The sequence below is a fragment of the Cydia strobilella genome, chromosome 10 (assembly GCF_947568885.1).
Source record: "Cydia strobilella chromosome 10, ilCydStro3.1, whole genome shotgun sequence".
Taxonomy (NCBI): Eukaryota; Metazoa; Arthropoda; class Insecta; order Lepidoptera; family Tortricidae; genus Cydia; species Cydia strobilella.
The window spans coordinates 8,990,990-9,003,697 of NC_086050.1; the positions used below are offsets into that span (position 1 = coordinate 8,990,990).

The 12,708-nt window shown below is 36.9% G+C and overlaps 1 protein-coding gene across 1 annotated transcript in view; it reads right to left on the reverse strand.

Moving 5' to 3' along the window:
* The window catches only part of LOC134744526 (lysine-specific demethylase 3A), a 220,458-nt gene that overhangs the window by 204,016 nt on the left and 3,734 nt on the right, over nt 1-12,708 (reverse strand). The window lies entirely within an intron of this gene.

Genomic DNA, 12,708 nt, shown 5'->3' on the forward strand with positions numbered 1-12,708 from the left:
AGAATATCGTAAGTCCATTAATCAAATTTATCGTCAAGGCAGGTAACCGTTCAATGATATTTTTGGAATCGAATAAGCGTACACGCATTGAATCACGAGAATGTAGGTCGCCTGCAGTCGGGAGTAGCTATTTTTACATGTATACCTACTCTACGTCAAATCATAAAAACTTAGTGATTTTAATTCAGTCCCTGAAGGATTAACACGAGCATTGAATTAGAAATGGCACTCGCAAAGAGCATGTCATAAAAAGTAAACTTTACGTTTCTCGTTGGAAGCAGTTAAAAGAGATATTGCATCAGTGCAGTAGGATATTCTCGCTCTATAAATAATAATTGATTCATGGTTGTATAAAATAGTTAAAAAGAAGGTTGAACTGAACCTAGCAAAAATTTAAATGGTGAATATAACAATTATTTATAAGTTAAATAAACCTATTTAAACGTAAGCAATCAGAAGTCTAGCTGGACCATTAGGGGCATTAGGAAGTCGACAATATTGTATAAGATATTTAAATGTTTAACCATCTATGCTGGACAATAACCATTCCGTTTTATTGCTAAGTAACAATAACAAAGAAACAACGAATGACACGACACGGCTGTGGTTCGACGTCTTTGTCTGGCGAGGCAAGTATGGCAGCATTCCACTTCGCAAGTGTTGTATGAAGTATCATAAATATCATAATACGTACGTGTTTTGTCTTTACACTCCTCTTTTGACATCCGGCCAAAAGTAATTGAAATTGTTTATTTCACCATTGTGTTCAACTCGAACCTAAAAGTTATTCTTATATAGGTTTTGTTAACTTTTACAACCAATTTTACTGTTACTGCAGTTGGGTTCAAAAATTCTTCGTTGTATATATCGTGCATCGATATACAATATATCGATATGATATCGTGATACAGTATTCACTGCAGTGCTATGGTGTAAGGAGTTGTTAAAACAATAACTTAATATTGTCTTCGGTTACCGCGATAGTTACTCATGAAATAAAACTATGAAAACGGATTATATCGCGGACCTGGAGTCACCCGTTGACCACGAACGCTGTAAAGAGTTCGAAACGTCGGGATGTATTATAAATTCAATATACGCGATATAATCCGTTTTCATAGTTTTATTTCAAAACAATAACTTTTTATTTCTCGATGGTATTCACAAGAACCAGAAAATCGATTGGGTCGCCAGTGTAATGATGACCCACATTATCGAGGTACGTACCTAAATAAAAGCCTCACATTTAAAGCTATAAATAAATGACTGTCAACACAAAGACAACATAATTATACACACGTACAGCGTAAACTCAGCGTCAAATACTCTGTAGCAGTCAAAGTGGCCAAATAGAATAGAAAAACTATTAACTTGGCTGGTACAAAAATGCTTTTATAGTACCACTGAATATTTTAATAATGTGAGCATGTAACATAGGTTAGTTTAGCGAGTAAGCTAAACATGTAAAATTTGCATGACTTATTTAAGTCTAGATATATGGACCTGTATATATTAACCTAAGGTCTGTAAGTACTATATCTATTGCAAATAAATATTTATGATTATGATTATGATAGTTTCGGTACACCGTACTACCGTGTACCGAACTATTTGCCAGCTTTGGTTGCTTTGCTACAAAGTATTTGACGCTGAGTGTACAATACAATACAATACAACCTATTTACGAAGACAAAACGACATTGCCGTTAAGTAGTAAGGCAATGATATAATAGCAGAACAAGTCTGACGGCACAGGGGCCGCAAAAGGTTGCAGGGCGGCCGAGGCCACCGATGAACCTTTGATGTTATAAATACTGCTAATTTGCTGCTAATAAAATCTATATAAAGCCTACTAAATTAAATTTTATGCCTACATTTTTTGGAAATTTGTTTCAAGCTTTATGTTTTGAGTAGACATGTCTGAAAGCATTCGTGTTATAAATAGCCAAAGGGAAATTATAAAAGTAAAAGTTTTGATTATATTATCCTACACATCAGTGTATTTGAAATAGTGATGCGTATATATCAAATTCTGCTTTCCATAATTGAAACAGTGATTGCCTAATATATATAAAGCGCAGGACCCAGTAGCCTTGTAGGTATACTTCTACTTCTTACGTGAACGTGGTTATTGACTTTAAAATCAATTCAAATTTTTATGCAGATTGATGGAAAGTGTCCGAAGAGAAAATTGTCATTTTAATTAACACTGAGAAAAAGGTCGAGACGTTATTACATGAACAGTTATGCAAACCAGGGTGCAACAGAGACCAGCGGAGATTTGCACGTTCGCAATAGTCGGAAAGGTTAACAGCAAAAAAGGCACAAAATATTTCATAAAAACTACTTTAAAGTTTTTTTCGTTTCTCTGCCGATTATTATGGTAATACGTAGAGGTGCGGAGGAAGGATGTCAAAAGGGTAGCGGGATAAAACCGGATGCAATTGACCCAGTGAAATTCAAAGTAGGTCACGGAATATAGCCCTACGCAAAATTAGTAGACTGTTACAAAAACAAGTGCGAGTCGTACTCACGTTCTAAGGGTTCCGTACATGTCTAATGTAAAATGTCTTTAAAAAATCCGTAGGGGTCGGATCTAAAACTGAGTAATTAAGTCCGACTCACGCTTGACTGCACATTTCTAATAGGTTTTTCTGTTATCTATAGGTAAAGAACTATATTGTGTATTTTTTTTTCAAAATTTTAGTCCCAGTAGTTTCGGAGGTAAAGGGGGGAAATGGTAATCTACTTCTAAATTATTTATTTTAAAATTACAAAAAATATATATTTGAGATTCTCAAAACGAGCTCTTTAATTTGATATGTAACACAATATAGTTTGAAAAACTTTACTTTGTAATTTTCTCATTTACCCCCCAAAAGTGGCCTTCGTGTTTAAAATTCATTTGTTTACGTTACATGTCCGTCTTTGGGTCACAAACTTACATATGTGTACCAAATTTCAACTTAATTGGTCCAGTAATTTTGGAGAAAATGAGCTGTGACAGACGAACAGACAGACAGACGCACGAGTGATCCTATAAGGGTTCCGTTTTTTCCTTTTGAGGTACGGAACCCTAAAAAAATAGAAAATATACTACACAGAGAAGATATGTTACGTTTATTATTTTTAGTGAAATTGTTAAGCGCTCAATCGAGAATGTTTCTATGGTACCCAAAAGATATTTGACAATATCGTCGTCATTTGTGTCTTACTATACGTTTTCAACTTTTAACTAAGTGTCTTCAATAAAATATCTTCCATCCCATCCTATTATATCACTAAATCACTATGGAGTATTATATCACACACACTACTGAACACTGGCACAGGTCTCCGCAATTTCAAAGTGTGGCCCTCCTGTGTCTTTTCAAGACACATCTTTTGCAAAGTACATATACAAAACCTCAAGTAAAGTAGTCTTCGTATTCCATACAATAATTTTCTGCAATTTCTGAACGAACATCAACATGACCACTATGAGAGTAGGTGTGTTTGGTACAAATTAGTGGTTTAACTCGTTTGCCGGCTGGCTAGTACAGATCGCAGGGCAGATGAGAGGTGGAAAGCCTACGCAAAACGTTTTCACTTCACCAACTATTTGACTGTTATGTTATATTTGTTGGATTTATTTTCGAAAGCCAAGGTAATTAAGGAAATTGATGTCATTTGTAATTATGAAACAATTTAATGTCAATTATAGTCCTATTTTATTTATATAGGTTGATTTGTCCATATCGGAGATATAAGAATTGTATACATTGCTAAAAATCTCACAATCTAAAATGTTCCACAATCAAATCAGGAAAGACATCGCCTTACAATTTTATTTCACAATTCAAATGAATGGTACTTAAATCAGCAATCTACATATTTACCAATAACAATGTATTAGTAGCGAAATCTCTCGCTTATTTTGCTGCTGATACAGCAGTACTTTGCAACGCAACATAATGATCGTAATAATGTTTGATAGCCGGGCCAGTGTAAACGAGACACTATCAAAGTGTTCTTATTCGAGATCACTTTTCTTTCGAGATCTAGCCAACAGTTTTTTAATCGCTTTTCCATAGATAAGAAGTAGCTGGCCAATGACTGTTAGGTTTTTTTTGGAGAGAGAGCGCTTTCCCCCCGTGGTAGCGTAGCGCGAGCGCGACCCCGAGCGGTTGATAAGTGGCTGTTTGCTCCTCTTGTGCCCGGGTAACCCTTCGATAAAAAAACAAGTATTTATGTCAATATATATGAAAAAAAAACCGTGATGGCAATGGTGCTTTGCAACTATTGTTTAATCTCTGAGAGAAAACCTAGCGAGTATTAATCGATTTTACACTAAATTCCTGCCATTATTGTGACCGGTAAAAACATTTCTGTTGAAAACATTGTTAGAGAAAGTTATGTTGAATTCTCTTCTCAAATAATTTTATAACATATAAACGCGCGCAGCACACAGGGATCTACTACAAAGTCATAGACTCAAGAGAGGACAATGAAGATCACGAAAAACTTTCTATTTTCAATCGGAAAACTGAGCTACAAGAGGAGCAGCCCAGCGGCCTAAGGGCTCTCCCCGCGCCCCACCGACCTACTTTTCCCCCCTCTCGATCTTTGTGCACGCTCGGCTTGCACAACTCTTGCGTGATATCAGCTGGATTCAATGATAACTCGATAGCGGCGTTGATCGACTCGATTCGTTCGCGTTTGTAGAAAGTTTGTAGTTATGCTTTTGTTTTAAACAATTAACTGGAGTTATTAGGGAACTCGATTGTTGGAATTTTCCTGTTTGACCCCAGAAACCAGAAACCCAGTATCTATTATCTTTGTTGACACGTTTTCGTTCACAAAGAAATCAAATAAATTATTTATACATCCAAAAACTATACTTACGTAATTTCGGTACTGTGTAGGTATTCGTGATCTAAATGGTTGGGGAGCCCAAGAGCTGATTTTTGGAGTTACTCGAGCGCGTCAGATTAAGATAGGGGGGATACCTTGCATCTTGTTGAGTACCTCCACCAAGTATGCGTCCTTGAAACCGAGCCGGGAGTCCATGACAGCCCGTCAGAATAGTAAAAAAAATTCGACACCTTGAAATACTCGAGCGCATCAGATTAAGATATGTTGGATTAATTCCTTGTTAAATAGTGCCCATTTCAATAATCTGACGATTTTAGCGATCCGAAGGCGAGTGGTAGGGCAGGGTCACAAAGTTGAAAAAAAAAATCGCGACCTTGACTTACTCGAGCACGTTCGATTTTTATTTTATTTGGAAGGAAAAAATGCAAGAATAACGAAACAAAAACAATCTGCCGATTCGCGCAAGCCAAGGAGTGTCAAAAATCGTTTATGAAGTTTAGTGCGCCCAGCTCTTTTTCCCTTTAACTTTTTCGCTAATCTGTGACTCGTATTTGTAAATTAAGCTCACTTATAGATATTATTTAGGTTAAGTATAACTTACGGGTGTAAAATTTCATTGTTATTTATATTTTTAGTTGTTGCAATATTTTCTTTCTTTCTCTCTGACGCAGTCTAAACAATTGTTAGATAATAAGGCGCCATTCACTTATTACGTAAGAAGATTTATGCCAGATTATGACCCCCTCCCAACCCCTATGTAAGAAAAAATAAGAATAGCCGGACCCCCTCCCCCTGTGTAATATTTATTACGTGAATATGAAGGACCAATGAATACACACTCGGTTTGTTTTCATTTTGATTTTCAAAGAAATATTTAGGAACGTTTATTTTGTGCCTGCAGAGATATGAAAATAATATAATATTATTTGGAGTCAACTGGTTTCAATTTAAAGTTTTTCTATAACAGCTATCGCGCGGATGCACGCATTTTTTAAAGCATAATCTTAATTTGCGCATTTCTGTGATCAATTCAATTCAATTCAATTCAATTTATTTATTCTTAACGATCAATCTTCGATCGATCCGATTTTATGTAAGAACTATTAAGACAATCCCACCCCCCTGTAAAAAAAAAAGACATGGTCAGACCTCCCCCCCAATCTCCTTACGTAAAAAATTAATGGCGCCTAACAGGAGAGCCCAAGATGCTAAATTTGAAGTAACTCGAGCTTAAAAAAATTTGATGTTAACAAATATTTATTCAGAAATCTTTAAACTGTGATATCTCTTGAACCCGTTGGTCGATTTTGGTCTACTTGGCGGCATTTTACGCAGTTTTTTTGGCACAAAAAAGTTAACAAATAAAAAATATATGGCAGTAATTTTTAAAATTATCTTGAAAAATGTTTTTTTTTTTTCGAATCGTCGGAATAAGGCTATCGCTCCAAATTATCGTCAAATTAAGGTTTCACATAATTGGGACATCAACCTGAACCTATTTGTATATTAATCTGACACGCTCGAGTATTTCAAGATGGCGGTTATTTTTTGCAACTTTATGACTTGCCATTTGCTTACGGATCGCTGAAATAGACACTTTTGTAGGGTCCATTTAACAACCCCTTTGATATCCGACGCGCTCGAGTTAATTATTTATTTCCAAATTTTCTACCCTTCCGTGTTTCTACCCTGACCAAGTAAACCGGCAAATTAACATACCCTTGTTATCAGAGACATGTTGCGTGACTGCCACTACCAATATCGGACGCGCTCGATTAACTCCACATAATGTTTCTTTTACATTTAAAAAAATCTGTAGACGCTTTCCTGCTACACTAACTACTGCTAACTTCGAGTTACTACACATTTAGCATCGCCGCCTCCCCAGCTAAAACAAGACGCCAACAAAACTTTTTGTGGCCCTCAATGTTATTTACGATGACAACTTATGTTGTGTACTACATGGCCTTGTCAAGGGCAAGTCTATTCCGGTGATATGACGTTAATCAGAGGTACTGTTTATTTAAATTATTTTGATGGGAGTGAAACATACTGTGCTGCTGCTGACTGATGTTGATAAAATACCTTCAAACTTGATTTAAGGTTTTCAGTTATTGTGATTAATGTAATCAACACTTAATTACCGTTATATTTTGTTACAAATTTATTTCCGTTATAAAATTATCATTTCATTGCTTAAAATAATAAATAATAAAAAGTACAAAAATTTCGTGCGAAAATCTATATAATGAGTGAAACGTCAAAACTTGCTACACAAGAAAGACAGACTAAATCTAACTCCCTCAATCATAAAATATAGCATTTAACAAAGCTTTCGTTCGCTAAACTATGAAAACAGTATAGGTACCTAATTATTTATCTCGTGTCAAAACGTGGGCTCATCAATTTTATTGTGAGCAGAGGGTCTATCGCGAACATCGAAATTTTGTTATCTGAACTATTGAGGGGAGTTCTGTGGACTATTTACTATACTGTATAAGTACTTTAACGTACAATCCAACAGATCTGTGTATAGACAGACCACAGTCTCGTTAACCTTCAATGCAATAGTGCCAAGATTTATCAGGTACTTCTCCAAGGCCGCTCCACTTGCCGAAGCGAACAGCAAAGAAAAGTTACGATTGAAATTGGCAAGGAACCAACAAGACTAGAGTTAGAAACTAAGGAAGAGGCTAGTTACCGGTATATGGTAGAAATAGATTAACACAGAGATGATTTTCTTATCCACCGTCAGTTTAACAATGTCAGTGATTGAATTACAAGAAATGACATCATTATCGTGACAATTAACGTTTTTTAATTACGCTAGCGCAAGTACACATGGCAACTACTACTACAGCTCACCTACTAACTCCCATGGCATTTATCTGCAAGAATTTTTTACATATTTTTTTACATAAAAAGCATGCTTGCCACTATTTGCAGCTAAATGAATATGGAAATGAACAGCTCAAAGATGACAATCTTTGTTTTATCATGACTCAACAGTAATGATTCATGTTACTCAGTCAAAACAACAATCAATCGAGCAGGTATCTGTTATTACGTGATCTTCTCAAGTCCTTTAGCTCAATTAAGCTTCAATGGTTTATTGATTAATCAATTTGCTTTTGGCTTTGTCAAGCTGAGTTGATACGTCATTCCCATTACGCAACTATGAAAAGGATCAAAGACATCTAATGCTACAATAAACTCAATTCGCATGTTGGCAATTTTCATCTATTTTAAGCCTACTTGAATAAATATATTTTTCTGAGTTTGAGTTTGAAATATTGCGTTTAAGTACCAAGTACAATCATCAGCATAAGTATTACCTTACAATATATTTTTCATTGAAATGTAAGAAGGGTATTGGTACCGTTTAGTCTGTATAAATATTTAACCTTTTGGGATCCTGTATCCTTTAATTATTTTATTAGATCTTTACATTTCCACCCATCCAGGTCGAAGATCCAGGGGCAGACCCAGAACAAGACGAAAGGATGTAGTGCTAAAGGACATGAGTGAGTGCAAGAGATCCGAGGACGATGTCGTGGACAGGGAGAAATGGAGAAGGTTAATAAGCAGGAAAGCTGACCCCACGACCATAGCTAGCTAAGGACAGATAGCTAGGAAGCGAGAGAGAGAGACATTTCCATCCATAGGTGTATGCTAATTCGCTAATGTACTAACCAAATAACTAGATTACAATATTAAATACAAAATCAGTCATCGATTTTGCTATAGTACGGGCAATGCCCAGGTCATTGTCGTGTAATGCCTACAGCCTAGACTGGCGGTCTTGATTTTCTGGCAGGTAATTTGTCGGTGACTGAATGTACCTGAATAAAATATCAATAAAAACAACGTATGTTTGGTAGCTGCCCTTTGCAGTGGTCGTGTTTCTTTTGAGAATACTTACCTAATATTGTTGTATTTTAACTGGAACTACACTACCGCTCATAACTATTTAGGCACTCGTAATTTTTTCCATACAATTGTATACAAAATCGACTTTCAGAATTATACCGCTAAGTCGCAGTCGGGTAACAGTTTTTTGTGGAGTTAACTTTTTTAATTTAACAGACATATATTATCGAGCTTCAAAATTATGTGCAGAATATTCGTGTATTTTGCCTCTTTTGCCAAATGGCAACCAAAAATTCACAAATCGTTTTCCAGTACAAAATCGTTTTATTTTGTATCAACTAGTATGTACTAGTTCATACAAAATAAAACGATTAAGGGTTTTTTAAATCGTTGCATAAAGTAAACTCGAGATTTTAAAGTATGTCTCTGGCAACAATTTGAGGCTCAATATATTTACCTAAATAATAATTCAATCCAACATGTAAGAGAGTCATTTGCCTGCGATCGAACAGTAACGAATATATGTATGGTAACTGCTACTGAGTCTTGGAGAGAGCTACAACAAGTCAACTAACATTTATCATTTCTTTTAACTGTACTCGTTTTCCTTTGTCCACTAGTGTCAAGAAATTGCTCTACGTTTTCTAGCTGCGGCCATTTTAATTCCGAGGAAGCAATTTTACTGCATTCATGAACTTGAAAAAGTTACGAGTTTTGTGTTTTCAACTTGAGCTTAGCGAAATTTCTTGGGTACACAAAAGTATATTTGAAACCCGTTCGCATCACAATATTTCCATTGGTAGATTGGACGAAAGTAAATCTCCAGTCCGGCACGTTTGATGAACTAGGGAGCCGAAATTGATGTGCTCATATATTTTTAGGTACACGAGGATACTTGCTTCTGTATGTACCTTATTACCTATATCATCATATGACAACGTTTGATTTTTATGGATTTTGTATTAGGACTATTAGGAGGTATTTTCTATATAGTTATATTATTCTTGTAAGTCATTAGTTTATTAGTTAATAGGATGATTTGTTTTTTTTTTTATAAACGTTAAATTTACTATTTTAAATCCTCGATTTTGAATTTATAGTAGTGATAAAATATATGTGACCCTAGTTGTTAATGTATGTATTACTATGTACTAACTATATGCATGTGTACGACACAATGTACATATATTGTTTAGAATAAAATAAATAATTTCTACAAATATAAAAGAATAAAGATACACAAGTAACGAATGGCGGCGATATCGCGACGAGCGCTGATTGCAGAAATCGCTAAAAGGTGCGGTCGAAAATTTACTTCTCAGCCTTCTCAGGCTTATGGCTCCTCTGCACGATGGGCCATCTAGATGGGCCAGCGTGTAGAGAGGGTAGTGGTGTCGGATGGCTTATGGTGCGGCGGGATGGCGATGGGATGGCCACGGTGTCGGTTTTTCATCCGCACATCAAAAGTAGGTGGCGCGTACGCATCTACACGTGGCCGGGTTCCATAGTGCGTGCTCTAGACCATCGCACGGCCATCTCGCTGGCCCAGCGCTGGGCCATCGTGAAGAGGAGCCATAACGATCGCATGGCCATTTCGCTGGTCCAGCGCTGGGCCATCGTATAGAGGAGTAGAATGAAGAAGTAGAGTGCCATTAGGGCTTCGATATGAATAAATCGATGGGCAATTCGGAAAAAAGCTCAAAACTCTACAGAGATCCTCGTATAGAATCTTCTGTTTTTGCCTCATAGTTAACAGGCAGTTCTATTGCACGCTAGAAGTGCTTAATAAGTTTATCTGGCGTTTCTCACTCACGGCGGGAGAGCACGGTAGGTACAAAGATATGGCTTCTATTTATAACCAAGGAATGAGAAGAGCGGTGCGGGCGCGCATCGCATCGGGTTTGTCGTTGTCTTCGTGTTCAATGTTTTGTTTCATATTCATAGGTGAAATTAATCTTCTTGTTACACAAATAATGTTCCTAAAACACTTTTGACCCCAAGGTTGATGATTCGCCAAAGTAACAAAGATCACAAGCTTTTCATGTTGAAAAATGCGGAACTTAATTAAAATGCTACATTGGAATTAAAAATAGCAAAAGTACTACTATATTTTTACGGTTCCGTACCTCAAAAGGAAAAAACGGAACCCTTATACGATCACTCGTGCGTCTGTCTGTCCGTCTTTCACAGCCTATTTTCTCCGAAACTACTGGACTAATTAAGTTGAAATTTGGTACACATAATAATATGTAAGTTTGTGACCCAAAGACGGTCATGTAACGTAAACAAATAAATTTTAAACATGGGGGCCACTTTAGAAACGAGATGAGAAAATTAAAAAAAAAAAAGTTTTTCAAAAAAATGATGGCGTGGACGTGGAGAGGGAGCGCAGGGCACTATCAGTGAGAAGCAACATGTTGATCCGCAGGTTTGCAAAATGCACAACAAGTGTTAAATTAAGCTTGTTCAGATCATATTGCCAAACTTTTTACACTTGCAGCATGTGGATCAACTGCACGAAGAAAGCTTATAGTGCGCTGCGCGTCCTCTACAATAACGCGTTCAGGATGCTGATGGGGCTGCCGCGGTACTGCAGTGCGTCGGGGATGTTCGCGGAGGCACACACGGACGATTTCCATGCCATTATGCGCAAACGCGTCGCGTCCCTGATGCGCCGCGCGCGCGGTAGCACCAACGGGCTCTTGAGTGCGGTCGCAGGGGCCTATGACAGCCCGATATTTGGCCACTGGGTGAAATCGCACGCGCCACGTGCAGATTTTAAAAAGTAACTTGTTTAAATATGTTAAGTTTAAGTTAGTTTTAAGTCTAATATTAATTTAATTTTTAATTTAAGTAATATGTAATTCTATGGATGTAATTAATCCGAAATAAAAGCTATTTAATTTAATTTTTAAACTATATTGTGTTACATATCAAATGAAAGAGCCGGTTTTTTTTTTATATTTTTTTATATTCCCAATTGTAACTATTGAACGTAAAATTTTTTGACAAGAGTGTTTCTGAGATTTTAGCTACATGTGGTATGTATAAATTAAATTCCGATTATTCTTATATCTACACGGAGCCACAACGTAATTAGATAAAACAATGTACCCAGCGTATAATCAGCATGTCTGAAGAATTGCCTAATCACAGTGACCTTTAGAATTTCACCAGTCTAGACCCGAATCCCATTTGTGAAAGTTTTAAAGTTCATTGACATAATTTCCAATTTTAGTGGTCTATACATGAGTATTGATTAGGCATTCTAACATTTGGAATACATACAACATTGAAATTGATACTTGTAATATCCGGTGGGGTGCCATTGTCTCGTAGGCTAGTTCAATCAAACCGAAACTGACATCATTCTCAGGGACCAACGTTGTCACGTACTCACGTAAGATAAGAGCGTTTTCACATTGTTCGATCCGATATCGGATGTCGGAAGGAAGTGAAATGTAAGATATATGTGTTTCTCTGTATTTATTTATGCATTTAATAAATCATTATTACTAAAAAATGATAAATAACACAAAAAAGGCGGACTTAATGCCAAAGGCACTCCTGCAGCTGTTTTTGTCATAGGCGCCTTCCGACATCCGATATCGAAAAGGCGCTTCCGATAAATTCAGCCATGTCGGAGCCCCCCGTCATCGTCAGCTGTCGGATCGATAATATTTGTTTGTGTGCTTATGTGTAGGCATAATGCTTGTTAGTCCACCTGCATGAAGTGATGGCAGGTGGACTAAAATGTTAACGGAATGGTGGCCGCTTTCGAATGAAAGAAGCCCCTGGCGTCCGTCGGCTCGTTGGGTGGACGACATCCGGAAGATTGCGGGTCACTTCTGCATGAGATTAGCTCAGGACCGGGACAAGTGGCGTACTGGAAGAGAGGCCTATGCTCAGCAGTGGGCGATAAAGGGCTGATATGATGATGATGATGATGATGATAATGCTTGTTGTAGTGTGCGTGACCGCTAA